At 38.4% G+C, this 16,231-nt stretch overlaps 1 long non-coding RNA gene across 1 annotated transcript in view; it reads left to right on the forward strand.

Moving 5' to 3' along the window:
• The first annotated feature begins 12,447 nt into the window (after window positions 1-12,447).
• LOC111768598 (uncharacterized) overlaps window positions 12,448-16,231 on the forward strand; it is a 53,713-nt gene continuing 49,929 nt past the window's right edge. The window contains exon 1 of the long non-coding RNA XR_002801041.2: window positions 12,448-12,514. This is a non-coding gene — a long non-coding RNA (uncharacterized lncRNA). The remainder of the gene's footprint in view (window positions 12,515-16,231) is intronic.

Here is a 16,231-nt window from a genome sequence, read left to right on the forward strand (position 1 = left end):
AGTCCACCACTTCGCTCAGCACTCATATATGCCCCACTGGACCATATGGGGGCTTCTGGATCCTGGACTGTGGAAAATCAGGAGTATTAGCTTCATCCATTCTCCTAGACACTTCCCCCAACAAATTCCACTTCTACTCCCATCTCTCATCTACTCTGGCACCATGAGCAGTTCAGGGCTTCTCTAAGAGGCTTGCAAATTTCCAGAGAAGTGAGGAGCAGCGCTTGTAAAGGGTCTCTCCACTGCACCTCCATAGAAGTTCAACTCTGCTGTTAGGGATGGTGGAAATTTAAAGATCTTCCTGAGTCTTCTCTCCTTTCTTGTTTTTTTCTTCTCTCTTTTCTCTCTCTTCCTCTTTCTCCCCTTCTCTCTTCCCCAACTCAGCTCTTTCTCATGACTCTTGATGCACTCTCTACTTCCTTTCAGCCTGACAAGAGTCACTCCTACATCCTATCTTCCTTCTTCCCTCAGAGGTCTTCATCTTTCCCGCCTCTGGCTGCTGGAATGGTGAAAGGGCGGTGTGGAGAATCTCGTTTACTGTGTTGGTTTGCCAGGGCTGCCATAACAAAGTACCACAAACTACGTGGCTTAAACAACTGAAATTTATCTCATAGTTCTAGAGGCTAGAAGTCTACAATCATGGCTGGTCCCTTTTGAAAGTTGTGTGGGAAAATCTGTTCCAGGCCTTTCTCCTTGGCTTGTAGAGGTTGTCTTCTCCCTATCTCTTCACAGCATCTTCCCTTTGTACATGTCTGTGTCCAAATTCCCTTTTCTTATAAAGACTCCAGTCATGTTGGATAAGGCCCACCCTAGTGACCTCTTTTTAACTTGATTACCTCTATACCGACCCTATCTCCGAATAAAGTCACATTCTGAGGTACTAGGATATCAACACATGAATTTTGTGGTGAGGACACAATTCAACCCAAAATAATTACCAAAGAGAGAAAATATGTTGGTAAGCATTTCAAAATATTCCCTTTATCCCACTGCGTTATATCTCTGTGCTAGGATGGAGTGAGCAGGCTGTCAGTACTTTGTGGATGACAGTCTTTGATAGCTTTAAATGAAATTGGAAACTGCCTTATCATTTTCTTACACTGTCACTAAGAAGACATTTTAAGGTAATAACGCTATTAGCGAAGGTTTGTTCTGGAGTCTAACTGGACATGGCAGATCATGGATCATATGAGGTTCCTGAGATTTCAGAGGGTGAGAAAAGGGAGCCAAGAGATGAAGCTGATGCTACATCTTTTCCCAGGAAGTGCTTGGCATCACAGGAAACCCTGGTCATCTTGGTATGAGACTGGATATATTAAGGAGACAGTTTTGACAGCATTCGCAGGTCCAATTAAATATCAAAGCTGAGAGAGAAGGGATAGTCAGTGATGGTTCTTACAATTTTGATTTGAGTTATCAGAATGAAGCAGGAGTGGTGGCGGAGGAAGGGGAGTTGATAAAGCCATTTTTGGGGTGTATTGGATTGGAAATGCCTGAGGGACATTCAAGAAAAGATGTCCTGTAGGATAATCCATGGCTCTGTGATTTATACATAGCACATTTAGTGCTCAACCAACCATGAAAGGAAGCATTATGATCCCCATGTTACAGATGAGGAACTGAAATTCATAGAGTCTAAGTAGCTTATTCAAGGTCACTGTGAGACCTATTTGATTACAAACCCAAGGATCCACAGCAGTTCCAGTCACTTTCTAACAGATCCAAGACAAAAGCAGCCCAGGGACCACCGCTCTTCACTCTGGACACACATTCTCTGCTTTGGCTTGCTTCCTCCCAGATCTGGAAACTCTACACATCACGCCCTTAACATGAACTCTGACAGCGTTAATGTTTGAAGTAACCTGGGAGCCTAGAATTGCTACTTGTTAGTAACATGTTAGGAAATGCACTTACCATTTAATACAATCTTAACTATATTCTAAATGGTTGCAATATCTAGGTTGGAATTCACCAGAATCTCGGAGAAGAACGCTCTACTCCAAGGGTTTATAATTCGGCCGAGTCTCCTAAATTTCTTTTAAAGTTAAAAAATTTGTTAATATTTTCTCCTTGGGAGATAATCTACTTTGTATCACAAGTTATGGAAAGGTAAAGAGAAACCTAGTGGCTTCTACCTCAAACACAGTTTCAAGCTCAAACAAAAAATTTTGTGGGCCATTAGTTCCTAGTGGCAATTAGTGCCTTAGCTATTTTTCGTAAGTGTATAAATATACTAAACTGGCAAGATACTGAGATTTAAACAACAGCATGGTTATCTCTAGTCTGCATGCAGAAGAGCTGTCTATAATGAAAGACCTGATACATGGATTCTAAGGGAATGCTGAGAGTCACTGGGTGTTTGTTGATGGAACCCAAGCTTATTATCCTCTGAGGATGGGATACAAAATGTAGTCAATGAGTTGATTCTAGTTTTTGGCTGGAGCACTAATTTAGGAGATGTGTGACGCTTCTTTCGAACAACAAATCTGAAAGAAAGAAGGATTCACATCAGACCGTTATAATGCTTTCTATTTGAGGAATTGAGGCGGCGAAATGCCTTCTCTGCAGACACAGATGTAGGTGGGTGAAGGCAAAAGGCAGAAAAATGAGAAGAGATGGAATGACATCATATCTGCAGTTCTAAGTGAGCAAAACCATGAATGGAGGTTACTCGCTTCTAATACGAGTTAGAGTTGACTATTTATTTTTTAGTAATAGGTACTATGATGTATTTTTAAAGAATCTAAACTCTGTTTTCATCATAAAAATTCAACCAATTACTATTTCTGTGACCTTGGGCATATTTCTTAATTTTTTAGGCCCGAATTATCTCAACTTTTAAAATGGAAATAATATGTATACCTACATCAGAGTGTTGTGAACATTAAATGCAATTATGTTTGTAAGGGGCTTGGCATTAACATCTCATACATGACTCACACTCAGCTCACACAAGCACTAACTATTATTCTTATTATTTGGGCAAATCTAGTAAAGTGCACCTGATAATTCATTCCAAGTCATCTTGCCTTCTACTGGAAAATCACTGGTTGCCCCTGGTGTCTGGCACATCCAAGAGTCCTATTTCATGAACATTCTTCTTCACTCAGCCATTGTATATCACAGACTTGAAAGTTAAAAGTAAATATTAAATGTTATCACCACACACATAGACACAAATGGTAATTATGTGAATGGATGGAAGTGTTAACTAACCTTATTGTGGCAATCGTTTTGCAATATATACGTGTATCAATTCATAACACTCTACACCTTAAACTTCCATATGTTTTATGCCGATAATTTCTCCATAAAGCTGGGGGGGGGGGGGATGACAAAACCAGAATGATTAAGAGTGATTGCCTGGCTTGCATCTCAGCTGCATCACTTACTGCCTGTGTGTCTTTGAGTGAGTTGCTTAACCTCTCTAAACTTAATTACCTCATCTATGAAATGGGGATAATGATAATATTGGTCTCATAGGATTGTTGTAAGAATGAAATAATATGTGTAAATTATTTAGCTGACGTGCTGAGTGCTAAATAAGGGGTAGCTGTTGTTCTATATATTTCACTATATTGATACAAAATAGAAGAGAGCACGCACTCCTTGAGACAAACATAAATGAAAAATTATGTCACAAATCTTCATAGACAGTAAATGCTCCCACAGCAGGTGGTGAACGTTCCAGCAAGGCAAAGTTGTGTAGTGTGCCAAATAAGTGAGTGAGCTATGAGGTAAGTGATAGGATGTAGAGAAACAAAGAGGAGGATGAAGGAGATATATCTGTTGGGGGTTGACACCAAGAAAAGAGAGGCAGAGGTGCTGGAAAATGTGTGGCCACTTATACTAAAATATGTATTTTCAAACTCTATTTCCTTAGCATGCGATAAGCTGGACCATAGATTTAAGCCATCAAAATCAACTTCTGCCTATCTTTGTAAAATTCCCCTCCTTTCAAATTAAGACCAAATTAAATCCACAAATACAATTTTCGCAACTTACAAGTTTTTATCCCAATTTTTAAAAAACTTGGGGGCTGGCTCCCACTGTTCTGTTAACAAATGCTAGCATGTAATGGAACCAAACAGTGCTTAGCAAACGAATTTTCAACAGAAAATTCTGCAAAATGTGGCAGACACCATTGGTTGGCAGGCACAATTGCCCGTCTTTTTTATTGTCTTCCATTAAAGACAGTAGAATGTTAAAAGTTCACAACAACCTCTCTTGACAAAGTCGTATAAGTAGAACTGTATTGAGAATTTTCTGAGAAAGTGTTTGCTTTCTTGATGGAGACAGGGCTGGTGAAACACTGTCTCCTCTTCCTACTGTCTTGAATGGGGACGTAAAGTATTGCCTGAAGCCAGAGCTGTAATCCTGAGATTAAGAAGGAAAGCCCAAGAGAACTACAGAGATACTGGCCCTGGCATCCAGCTCCACTAAAACAATGCCATCAGCACAGAGTTAGAGCAAAAAAAATCTCTCTTGTTTCTCATGTTCCATAGCAGTTGACGTGTAAAGTTCAAAGCAGATAACTTTTTATGCCACCTAAGAGTTTTCAGTTATGTGCTAAACAGTAAGTCAGGGACTTTGAGTCTTTTATCCAAATTGTCTATGTGACCTTGGCCACATTGCTTAACTTCTATTATCTCATTTATAAGAAGACTATTATACCGACGTGTCTTATAGGGATCTCACGAGCTCGAGTAAATAAGTCCAAAGTGCTTCATAAATGCTTAATGATGATAATGATCAGGCAAGCAGAACCGCTTCTCTAGGATGCAGAAATGAGCTCCCCTGAAGAAGGTCTCAACAAAACAGAGAGGAAATAGTATGTCTTACAAGGAGAGAATACGCATCTTCCTAAGGAAAAGTGATCGTTTAAACCCTGAGTATCTAATTGAAAACTAAATGGAGAAGATGAGGGTGTCGTGATTGGGTTTATTCAGAATGCAATTGAAGACTCATCTGTTGAAGATGAGCCTCATTATATTCTCTCTTCAAATTGTACAGCACAGGAAGTCATGACCAGGGAATGTTAGCTTATTCATCTCTACACAACAGCTCACCTTTCAGCCTCCTTCTTAAAATTTTGCTTACATTTTTTTTTCTGTGATAGAGAAAAAGAATTGAGATGTGAGTAGCTAAAGATAGGGCAATGCATAAAAAAACTATAATTTCAGAAAGCATTAAAATTATGCTCTAAATCAGCTTTAAAATGTAGTTAGGCCTGCTGAGAGCCTGTTTTGTTTTTGATGTGAATTCTTAGGCCTGGAACTATGGATTATCCAGCAGAGGCTCTGCCATGTAAATTCTCCAGAAAACAGCCAACACCCCATTCTCCTGCACTGGTGAGACTTGGATTAATTCGGGTAAAAAATGTCAAGTCCTCTAATGTCCTTTTGACTTTTTTTCTTTTTCTTATTGTTAGCAGCCTTCTTCTTTCCTTTGATATCCTCTTTAATATTTAAAATCTATACCTGAGTAGAGAAGCAAAGGTATATGTTCCTATGAACCCTGTGGGGACTGGAGTTGGCCACCCCAAGATATGTCTCTTTGGCATGGGGATTATTTGAGGCTGATTGCTTTTGATAAACTGGGACAAGGAAGGAGGCTCTGAGGAGTGGAATTTACTTACCCTTTGTTAGGAGACATTTACATTTGTAAGGTAAATCTCTATCTGTAAAGGTGCCTCCCTCTCTGTACCAGGAAGAAGAAAGGGAATGACCTTCTCTTTAGAAACTCTTAATCAATGCCAAAGGCAAGGACTTAAATCTGCATTTTGTTTACTGTACTTGTGTGGTAATCTCCCATGATCCCAAGGTTGGCATTTCTTTAAGGATTAAGCATCTTTCCTTAGGCTAGGAACCGATTGCTGCGCTCACCTGTGACCACCCAGCTCAAGACAATAGACTTGACTCCTGCTGTATCCATCAAGTGCTGTGCTGACAGGGCAATCTTGTGACTATTGTGGGAGGGACATTTCAATCATATGTGAAACAGCCTGTTTGGGGGTATATAACCACTCCGTGCACCCCACTTCTGCGGTACCCTTTCTTCCTTCAGGAAGAAAGGCCCCAGGCCATGGTCCTCATAAAGCTTTGTTTAACTTTCTCTTGCTATTCTGTCTCATGTGAATTTAATTTGTTTTCTGGCCACACGAACCCACATTAGGTAGAGGAAAAGTCTTCCTCCCTACAACCCTCAGAATTGTTCTGTCCATATTATGTGCGTTGCAATGTCTTTTTGGGCTGGATAGTTCAGTTGAATAGATATGTGCTTAATGAAGCTGAGTATATGGTTTCGATCCTATTTAATGAACTAGCTAGATTTTCACAAAGAAAAATTCCACTCATTAGGCAAAAGCTACGGTTTCAATTTGTTAATATGTTCTGTTGATTCCCAAGTGTGAGCAAGGGTGCTTCCATTGCTGAGATGACAACTCAAGGCAACAAATTCTACTGAAGGAAGGAAAGGATTAGCATCTACAGCATCATAGTGGATTAAAAAAGAATGAGCGAGAAAGTGAACAAAACTGTAATACATGCTTTAGTAAGTCTTATTAAGCTTCAGTTTGGATTTTCTCTTCATTCCTGACTTGCTAGGCAACCTGAATTGATCTAGACTAGTAATATCTCTGGGACTCCAGTGTATCTATACCCCTGAAGAGGAAAGTGCCTTGTGACGAGTTCATGTTTGGAAAGCAATTGCCTCCTTTGGTGGTGCTCTCCCTACCCCCACTGCCATCCTCGCCTTCCTTTTTTTTAGCGCAGGCATCGTTTTAAGGAATCTGCTAGCCCAATAGTAGGCATTCCATTCATTTCAGCTGGCTTATCTTATCACTACTTTTGTCCTTTCTGTCTGGATACAGAAAAGTCTCTTTTCTTTTAATTGACAATTTATGAGTGTCCACTGATTCTCAGTGACTAGTACCTTTCTGGCCCATCAGGGTAGATCAGCCAAGAATGGATGCAGGGACTCTTTTCACAGTCTCAGACATACCTTCAGCAGACTTACTTAGTAGGTAAGTACATTATAAGGAATTGTTCTCCAGTATCAAATGTCAAACTTTCACTCACTTCTACTTTTTCAGTGCCAACATTAAAAATTGTTAAAATTTTATATTAAAAGTTGGTTTATTATTTATTTCTTTTTAAACCACAGCTAGTTCTTTAGCTCCCTGAAGTGCCTTTGACTGTCCAGAGTATTTCCCTTTTTCTTCTAACATTCATTATCCCTTTAGGCTAGTTTGTTATATGTAATTGGGAGCCAGTGTTTAAAAATATGCAGCATATCATGTTATATTTTCACTAAAATAACTTTCTTGTTTATATGATTTCTGAAAAATATAAAGGTAAGGCACGTCATCATGTTTCATATTAATAATTCAGCGCTTCATAAAGTAATGGTGTACTTTCATAAACTCTTTAAACTTACTCCTTAATGAGTTTCTTATTTTAATGGATCTGATTTTTCTAATACATTATGCGTCTTGAATGACATGTTTAATACTTATCCTTTAAAAAGTTATCGGCAAGATCGTAAGTGTAAGTATTAAAGGTCTTTCCTCACCTATGAGAAAAAAATAAAAGGGTGGGGGAAGAACTGCATCAATTATCATGAAAAGAGATAATGTCCTTTTGCAAGAAACACTTAAAAGATAATGAACATGAAAAATTAATTAGATTTCAAGTTGGAAGTATCTTTCTCTACTTGATGAATTTGATAGTGCTGCTATTGCTACCTTAATGTATAAAAGGAAAAATGTCAAAATTAATAAGATTGTCAAGAATAAAGGGAGTGGAATGGTTATCTTTGAGGGGGCTGAATACTCACTAGAAATAATAGCTAATTGGTATAAAGCTAACTTCAGAAAAGAATCAGGCAACATTGTTTTAGACATCTTTGACTGGCATGGTTTCTAAAAATACTCTAGTTTGCAGAGATTTAAATGCATTATAATGGAAATTGGATGTCTCTGGACTGAGAAATTAGTATTTGTGTCTGGCTTGTAACTTATAAACACAGTGCTGAAAGATTTTTATTTCTTGAGAGGAAATGAGCCAGACATTTAGGATTCTCATGCCTTTCATATTCCAATTTGTTCTTTCAAAAAATTTAAAAAAATTTTTTTTGGAGTTCAAAAAAGATTTTCCAGGGGCAGATGTGTGAAGAGAACTAAATGAGAGTTTTTATTTTAACCTCCCACGTTCCCCTCCTCAGTGATTATTTGAAAACCGTTTATCTCTGTGGTGATAAATAAAATCTGGAAACCTGTCATCTTGCAGCTTAATTAAAAAGTTTAAGAAAAATATTTGGAAGAGCCTGGACCAAATGCCCTCTTGAGGCACCTTCCAGTTTTCTGATGATTTTTCTGCTATAAATACTTAGATTTCAGAATTAGCATCCAAATGATTGAAATAATTTTGCTGGCTTTCAATAGCCTTATACACTGATACAGAGCTGTAATCTCTTATTGAGTGTCAAAAACACAATGGATGGTGTATTGTTGATGTTTCCCAGACTGTGCTCTGGACAAAGGAGTTTAATTAATCTATATAAAAAGAGTCTCTATCAATGGTAATTTTCAAAAGCTATGAAACCGTGTTTAGAGAATACGGTTTTGTCTAGATCCAACTGACTGACTTACAACCAAGTGAAATATCTGGTTGAGTAGCAAGGATAAGAATATTAGAGGCCAATATCCTTCTGAATTTAGAGAAAACATATTCTCTTGAATAATCTGAAACATCATAAACCAGGCTATGTCTAAAAATCAAACAAAACAAGTTTCGAAATGAATTCAATTCAGAAGATCCATGTGGCCGCCAATGCCATTACCACCAGTCAGTGAAATCCATCCTCAAGTGTTGTCAGTCATCATGGTGGCAGCCACATTTATTCTTATACTATTGCCAAACTAATGGGAATCTGTGACTTCTGTGCTGGGTAGTTTTACCTGGATTTTATTTATGTTTTAGACTAGTTCAATTCTAGTTTTAAATTATTGGCTTATTATTTATTTTTTAACTGAAAGAATGCATGCCTACATTAATTATACTAAAAGAATAGGATGCTCTAAGAAGAGACTCAGAGTAACATGGCTTAAAGAACACAACATTTATTCTTTTGTCATGTAACACAACCAGGGTGAGCATTTCTGGCTGTTGAGTGCCTCTGTTCCACACACTTTTTCAGACATGTGGCCTGACCCGTCTGCATCTACAATGCATGCTTTCTAATGCTCGCTTTGGTTACAAGGCAGGAAGGAGAAAGAAAGAAGTCAAAGATCACACCAGGTGCAAGTTGAAAAATACTTCTGCTCATATTCTATTGAAGAGAACTTAGTAACTCTGTCACATGTAGCTGTAAGAGAGGTTGGAAACATGGGTTAGCCAGGGGTGCAGACAGCAAGTAAGAAAAGATTTTGGTGGGCAGCTAGGAATCACACATTGCTTATCAAAAAACACAACTGAGTAGTGTACAAAGAAGAAAGAAAGAATCATCCTAAATTCTACCACTTAAAAATAACTTGGTGAATATCATTTTGTACATCTTTTTCTGGACATATACAGCGTGGACGGACAAATGGTTGAATGGATAAGTAAAAAATAATTTTGAAATAATGCAATCATTCTCTATAAAAATGCTACATTTGATTTTATTTAAATTAAATTTCATTTAAATTTTAGAAGAATAAGAGGCTGACGTGAAGCTTAGGAATTACCAACGTTTCTTAATCAATAAGAGATAGTAAGTCTTATGTTGTTCCACTAATGACATAAAAAGTTGTACAAGATGGCAGTCCTAATTTTTTTGAATTACATATTTCAACTTTAAACAGTATTTGTCAGGCAACCTGGAAGGAAAGATGGGGTAATAAGGACTCTTCTACTTCGTTTTTCCTTCCCTCTCTCTATCTCTTGACTTTTGTTTCAAATTATCGTTCTTTGTCAGCATTGTAGCATTACGTCTTGTTCTGCAAACATAATTCTCTCTGTTAATCACTACGAGTTCTCTATTTAAATGGAAGCAATGCTCAGCACTGGTTCTTTTACCATGACTTTTCTATTACTGAGTTTGCTTTTTAATTTATTACTTGGTTGGTTGGATTTCATTGTCATGTAGTTTTAAAATTTTTATTTACTTTATTTTTTAGCAAAGGGATTATCAGTTCTTCATTCGCAGAGTTCTTTCGTATTTGAGAATGCCGCCTATTGCCTTTCTACTTGAACACTTGGCTGGATGTCTTATTCTTGGTTACACATGCTGCTCCTTAATATGTTGTAGACATTGTTGTGTCAACTTTTGGAATTAAATATTGCTGTGAAAAAGCAAGGCCAGCCTGACTTTGCCCACTGTGGGTAACTTTTTCTACCTACATGCTTGAATGATTTTTTTCTTCATCTTTGAAGCTGGGTAACTTACTTTAGCTGTGCCTTGATATTGATGATAATAATTGTCAATTATTATGTGTAGGCCCTCTTCTAAACATTTCACGTATATTAACATATTACTTATATATTACAGCAGAGATGAATAACTGTGTATCCTGCAAAGCTTAACATATTTACTATTAGACCCTTTACAGAAAAGGTTGAAGATCCCTATTCTAAGTGATTGATTTGATTTTTAATCCTGTGCATTTTCTTTTTTTCTGTTTTTACCTTATTTATTATAGTCCTTTTCATTACATTTTGTTGTTGCTATTTATCACTTTAGTTCGGGCTCTTGTTTTACAGATGTTGTATTCTTACTACTTCTTTGTGTGTGTGTGTGAGGAAGATTGGCCCTGAGCTAACATCTGTGCCAATCTTCCTCTATTTTATATAGGATGCCTCCACAGCGGCTTCATGAATGGTGCGCATGTCTGTGCCAGGGATATGAATCTGCAAATCCCGCGTGGCAGAAGCGGAGCACCATGAATCTAACCACTGTGCCATGGGCAGGCCCCGTTATTACGTTTTTAGTAATGCATTTTATTAACTGCTCTTGTTTTTAGTGCTACTTTTTTTCTTCCAGACTGCCAGTCCCAGTTCTTACTTTGTCTTTGCCTTCTGTGGGCTCTTCTCTTTCTGTCTTTCCTTTTGACTGGAGCACTTTTGCATCGTTGCCATGCTGTTTCTTTCCGCCCTACCCATGTTTGACCCGGCGGCTCCACCCAGATCTTTTCTTTATTCATGATCTCCTCCTCAGAACAGTCAGCCTTCCTTCTCTTAGCTACCGTTTAATGCCTGAGTATTGCTTTCTACCCATTCCTGAGGGTGAAGGGGTGGAACAGGTGGAGAACGCTTGTAAGTCTCAATGAAGCCCTGAATGTGCTCTGCAGGTTTTTTTTAGATTTCATTAAATGTTCTGTACAAAGGCCCTCTCTGTCCAAAGCAGGGCACATCCCATCCTGTGAACTTCAGTGTGTTACCTCCTACTCGGCCCAACTGTTCTGGATAATACTCCCTAACTTTGCTGAGTCCTATCGTGGGACATAGCATCTTCCCCGGATGCCTACTTTCCACCAGGAAGCCTCTCCTCACCCTGGAGGACATTAGCAGGACTCTTCCAATTTGTTGCCAACCTACCTTTCTTCAGAACTGCGTGGAGGTATGAGTGAGATTGAGTCCATTATCTAATTTCTCAGGTAAAGCCCCATAAACAATGCTTTGATGATCAAGCAGTGCTCTGAAATCTAATCATGAATTTTCATTACAACCGCAAGCAAGCGGCTCTGACCCATAATTTTGAATTCTCTCTTTGGTTTGCAAACAATTTTCTCTAGAGTGCATTGCTTTCTACTTCATAGAGATCTTGGATATAAACATGGATCTAAGAAAAATGAAGCAAAACAAAAGACCCTCTTTGAAATGCATGTCTTGTGTCGCATTTAAGACAGTCGCTTACCCTATTTCAACCCTGCAGATCCAGGAGGAAATGAAAGAATGGCCACCTATCAAAAAATAGCAAACACTGAAAAGTTTTGACAAGTGGACTATAATTACCTCAGCTGCTCACTCCATTTTTAAAAATCGCTGTTAAGTAGCGATTAGGAAATACCTATTTTAAGAGTTACAGCCTTTATGAGGCGGCTCTTTCTCTTCCTCTGTCTCATTCCAGGCAGAAGAGATTGGGTAAAACAAATTCCGTTGTCATCTCTCCCACGTTGGAACTAACGGTTGTACTATCTATTAGTGTCAACCGAAACCTAGATTGAACTAATTATGACCTTTACCTTGCTCATTCCAAAACTCCTTATAGCCAACTGTTTCCCAGGAATTGCTGGGAAGAGCGGGAGTGCTACTGTAAACAAAACCAGTTTGGGGTACTTTTTACAGATGAATATTTGGGTCCTCTAACTAGGTATTTGGCGATGGTCATTGTCATCTCCTCAAGTGCACTGCTTGGCTCAGTAGTCCTGGTGTTCACTTCTGCCAGCTTGGCCCAGAGCCAGCCTCAAAATCCAGGAAGCTGCCACCAGTGCCTCAGTGTCAGCACAGGAGCTGAAACTGATCTGCCATCCTTGGTAAGTGTAAATGACTAATTTTAAAAATTAGAATGGATGAAATTAACATTACAGCCCCTTTCCTCTCTTAATTCTGAAAGTGTTGTAGACTCTTGGACTGTCAGGTGTTCCTCTTTATGAGAACAAACTTTGATTGCATCAGAGAAATACAGGGGTAACCATGAATATTCAGTTAGGCATTCACTCTCTCCGCAAATATGCTTTGCATGTCTACGAAGTGCTGAGCAGTGTGATTGCCGTGGGGAAGTTACAGTCTGTCTTTGAAGGTTCTCAGTCTAACAAGGGAGATGAATGCGCACACAAGAATGTTGTCAGAGCCCCAGCTGAGGCTGGATGGATTAGGGGAGCCACTGATTGTACCTCGGAGAATTGGGAGTAAGGAGTCGCACAGTTCCTGGTTCTCCTGAACTGATATTATTATTGATATGTGATTTAAAGACAACTTTAATATCTACTATCTTCTCTTTTTAATACTACTAATTAAAATTCATCAAAAGTAATAGCAAGAGAGCAGTTGGAGATAAATGTCTTTTGGGACTTGCCGTGGCTATAAAGCCTCTCTTAGAACCCTCCAGAGAACCTGCCTCATCTACATACAGCTGCCTTCCCACAAACGCACAGACCTCTCTCTCTCTTCTCAATTCTGTGCATTTTTCATGTCTGCTTTCTTGTTCTTCCTCAGTGGAAGTAAGTAGAGACTTCATCAGACTAGCTCAGGGGCTTTCAAAATTTTTTTGACCACAACCCATAATAAGAAACAAATTTAAAATTTTACCACCCAGTATATATATGTAATTAAAATAAAAATTTCATGAAGTAACAATTGTCCTATGTGCAATGCATTTTAATAATTTTCATTTTTAAAAAGTTATTGGTCATGACCAAAACATTGATTTTTATAACATACTGTTGGTTAATTCAAATTTTGAATAGCACTAGTCTAGACTATGTGGAAAGTAAATTCAGTGGAGAATATAAACCACAAGATACCTTTTAAACCAAATAGAATTAATTTGGGAACTATCAGTCTACTTCTCAGGAATTGTTGTGCTTCTCCTGAACAATGACATCATGAATTAGGTGATGTTTTTCATTGTGTTGATGCCAAGCTCAGTGCCAGATTTAGACTCCGTGGCACACATTTTGTGTGATAATTTCACCTCTGACTTCGTTTTCTTTTTCTTCTTTTTTTCCTGGCATTCTGAAGTTGTTTTGTAAAAATCCTGTGGTGTTACTTGTATTTTGTAAGATGCATTTACAGCTTTTGGATGAAGATGCAAATAAATAAATAAAATCAATATTTCTGGGGCCGGCCCCATGGCCGAGTAGTTGAGTTTGTGCACTCTACTTCAGTGGCCCAGGGTTTTACCGGTTCACATCCTGGATGTGGATGTGGCACTGCTCATCGGGCCATGCTGAGGCAGTGCCCCATGAAGCAGAGCCAGAAGGACCTATAACTAGAATATACAACTACGTACTAGGGGGTTTGGGGGAGAAGAAGAAGAAGGGGAAAAAAAGGAAGATTGACAATAGATGTTAGCTCAGGTGACAATCTTTAAAAGAAAAAATCAATATTGCTATTGCTGCTTTCAGTGCAGACAAGTGAGTCCTAAAAGTCTCTGAATTCTGTATTGTGCTTTGAATTGCTTTGTCTGAATTATGCGGAACGCTCCTTGCTTTTAATGTGTTTGTACCATCATTCCATTGTCACTAGTTCAATTCATGCACTTGAACTTCTTCAGTTACAGTGCAACAGAAATTCAGGAAGATGGCATGAAATCCACACCTGTCTCCCTAGCTAACACTGTGGAGAGGTAGCTCCATATTTCAACATGTTCCTTGGAACACTGTGTTCCAATTACCTTCCTATTGTAATTCACAGGTCGTCATGGTAGTGATTTTGACAAGAACAAAAATCTCTAGTGAAACTTTGATGCATTTATACATTTTTAAAAAACCCTAAGCATGCTAATTACTTCAACGATGACACGTCAAGTGTAGCCCTGAAAAGGGAGTTTGGCGCTTTGGAACATGGGTGGCGCTGTGACTACCCAATGGAAGGGCAGATATCTGCTTACACACAATTACCTATGGTAATTGTGTCCCTTGTGAAAACAGGCTTTATGCAGCCTAGTAGAATAATTAGTGAAGCCAGAGAAAGCACGTTAATATCAAGGTACCGGCTTAGAATAATTCACAGGCAGAAACAAGCACCAGCCTGTCTGGGAGTCTTTGGGGCTTCTGTCTTTCATCCTTGTTGGTTGCCAAACATGCCACAGATATTTTCCAAATGAACAGGTGCCTAAAACCAAAACATTGTATAGGCTATGTTGGGTTTTACCTTGCACAATTCTCATCATATGTGTGGACACCTGTACTGGCTTCAAATTTTTAAGCAGACTTTATAAGTTTTAAAGCATGAGTACTGACAAACAATTCAACAATAAACACTGCCTTTTGATGCCCATCATTGTGTTGATTGATTGCTTAAGAATTTTTCAAAAAATGCACATGTAAATGATTCACAGATTTCCCAGCAGATTATTGACTCCTGGACCAAATTAGGCAAATGTGATGTGTTATTAAACATCAAAGGAAACTTGGGAAATTTATCTGTGTGTTCTCTGAGCTTATGCCACTGTTACTACCGTTATTATCATGAGCTCTTCTTGCAAAAAGAAAGGAGAAAAATCTAAGCAACAGTAACAAAGGGATGAGGATTTATTTCTCTGCATTCTCTTTCTACTCCTCTGTCAAAAGCCTCCTAGTTCTCTGTGGAGGTTTGCTAATCTTGTTCATTTCCTCTGCTTCTTCCTATGCCTAGAAAGAAGTTACGAGAAAAAACTTAACAAATATTTATTGACTACCTCCAGTGTGCTAGCCACTCTACTAACCCTTGGGAAAGAATGATGAACAAGCCAACACTAACATGTTCTTGGAGCTTATGTTTGCAAGGGGATGGCCATTAAATAGAGACTTACAAAGGGGATTTGTACTGCGAAAATCTGTTGTCTGGACTTTGTTCTTATCAACCCCAAGACACTGAAATGCTACAGTTTTCTGTTTTCTAAGTTGATGTTTTCCAGGAGGTTCGATTTCTGATGAGTGGCATTTCGGTTTCATGGCTTAAAGAAATGTTTTAAACAGATGTTTGAATAGTTTCCTGAAGAATCTGCCAGGAGGCCCCTCTAATATATGTCCCATAGATCTTTATATTTTCCTTCTAAATTCCTTAGGAACCTTAGTCAGATCTTTTCTTTCGATATCTATAAAGAAAATGAGGCTTGGTTAATTAGAATTCCACATAAACCCCCCACAGCGACCACAATGACAGTATTGCCTGCTTTTTGTTTCAGCCCAGCGGCTGATGGTCAAACCAAGTTTCTCCTACAAAGTTTCTCATATGTCCTGGTCGGCTGGGTACCTTTGCAATTTTTTTTTTCCTGGAGAATACGATGCTGTAGGAATAGGAATAGACGTTAATATACCTGAGAAGTGTCTTTCCGGACTATTGCAAATAAAGGGGAAAAAAGGAGCATACGTGTTTTTACAGAAGAATCATTTTCCTTTTAGCTAAGGATACACAATGAGATGATTTAATTTTAATGAGTTTTAAACTGTCATTGTCCTTTCTTATTCTTATATTTTCCAAATCAGCATCCCATTGTCTGTACATAAACCTGGAATGTTTTTAATATATTTTTAGAGCCTTATTTT

Source organism: Equus caballus, chromosome 17 (assembly GCF_041296265.1).
Source record: "Equus caballus isolate H_3958 breed thoroughbred chromosome 17, TB-T2T, whole genome shotgun sequence".
NCBI classification, from domain to species: domain Eukaryota; kingdom Metazoa; phylum Chordata; class Mammalia; order Perissodactyla; family Equidae; genus Equus; species Equus caballus.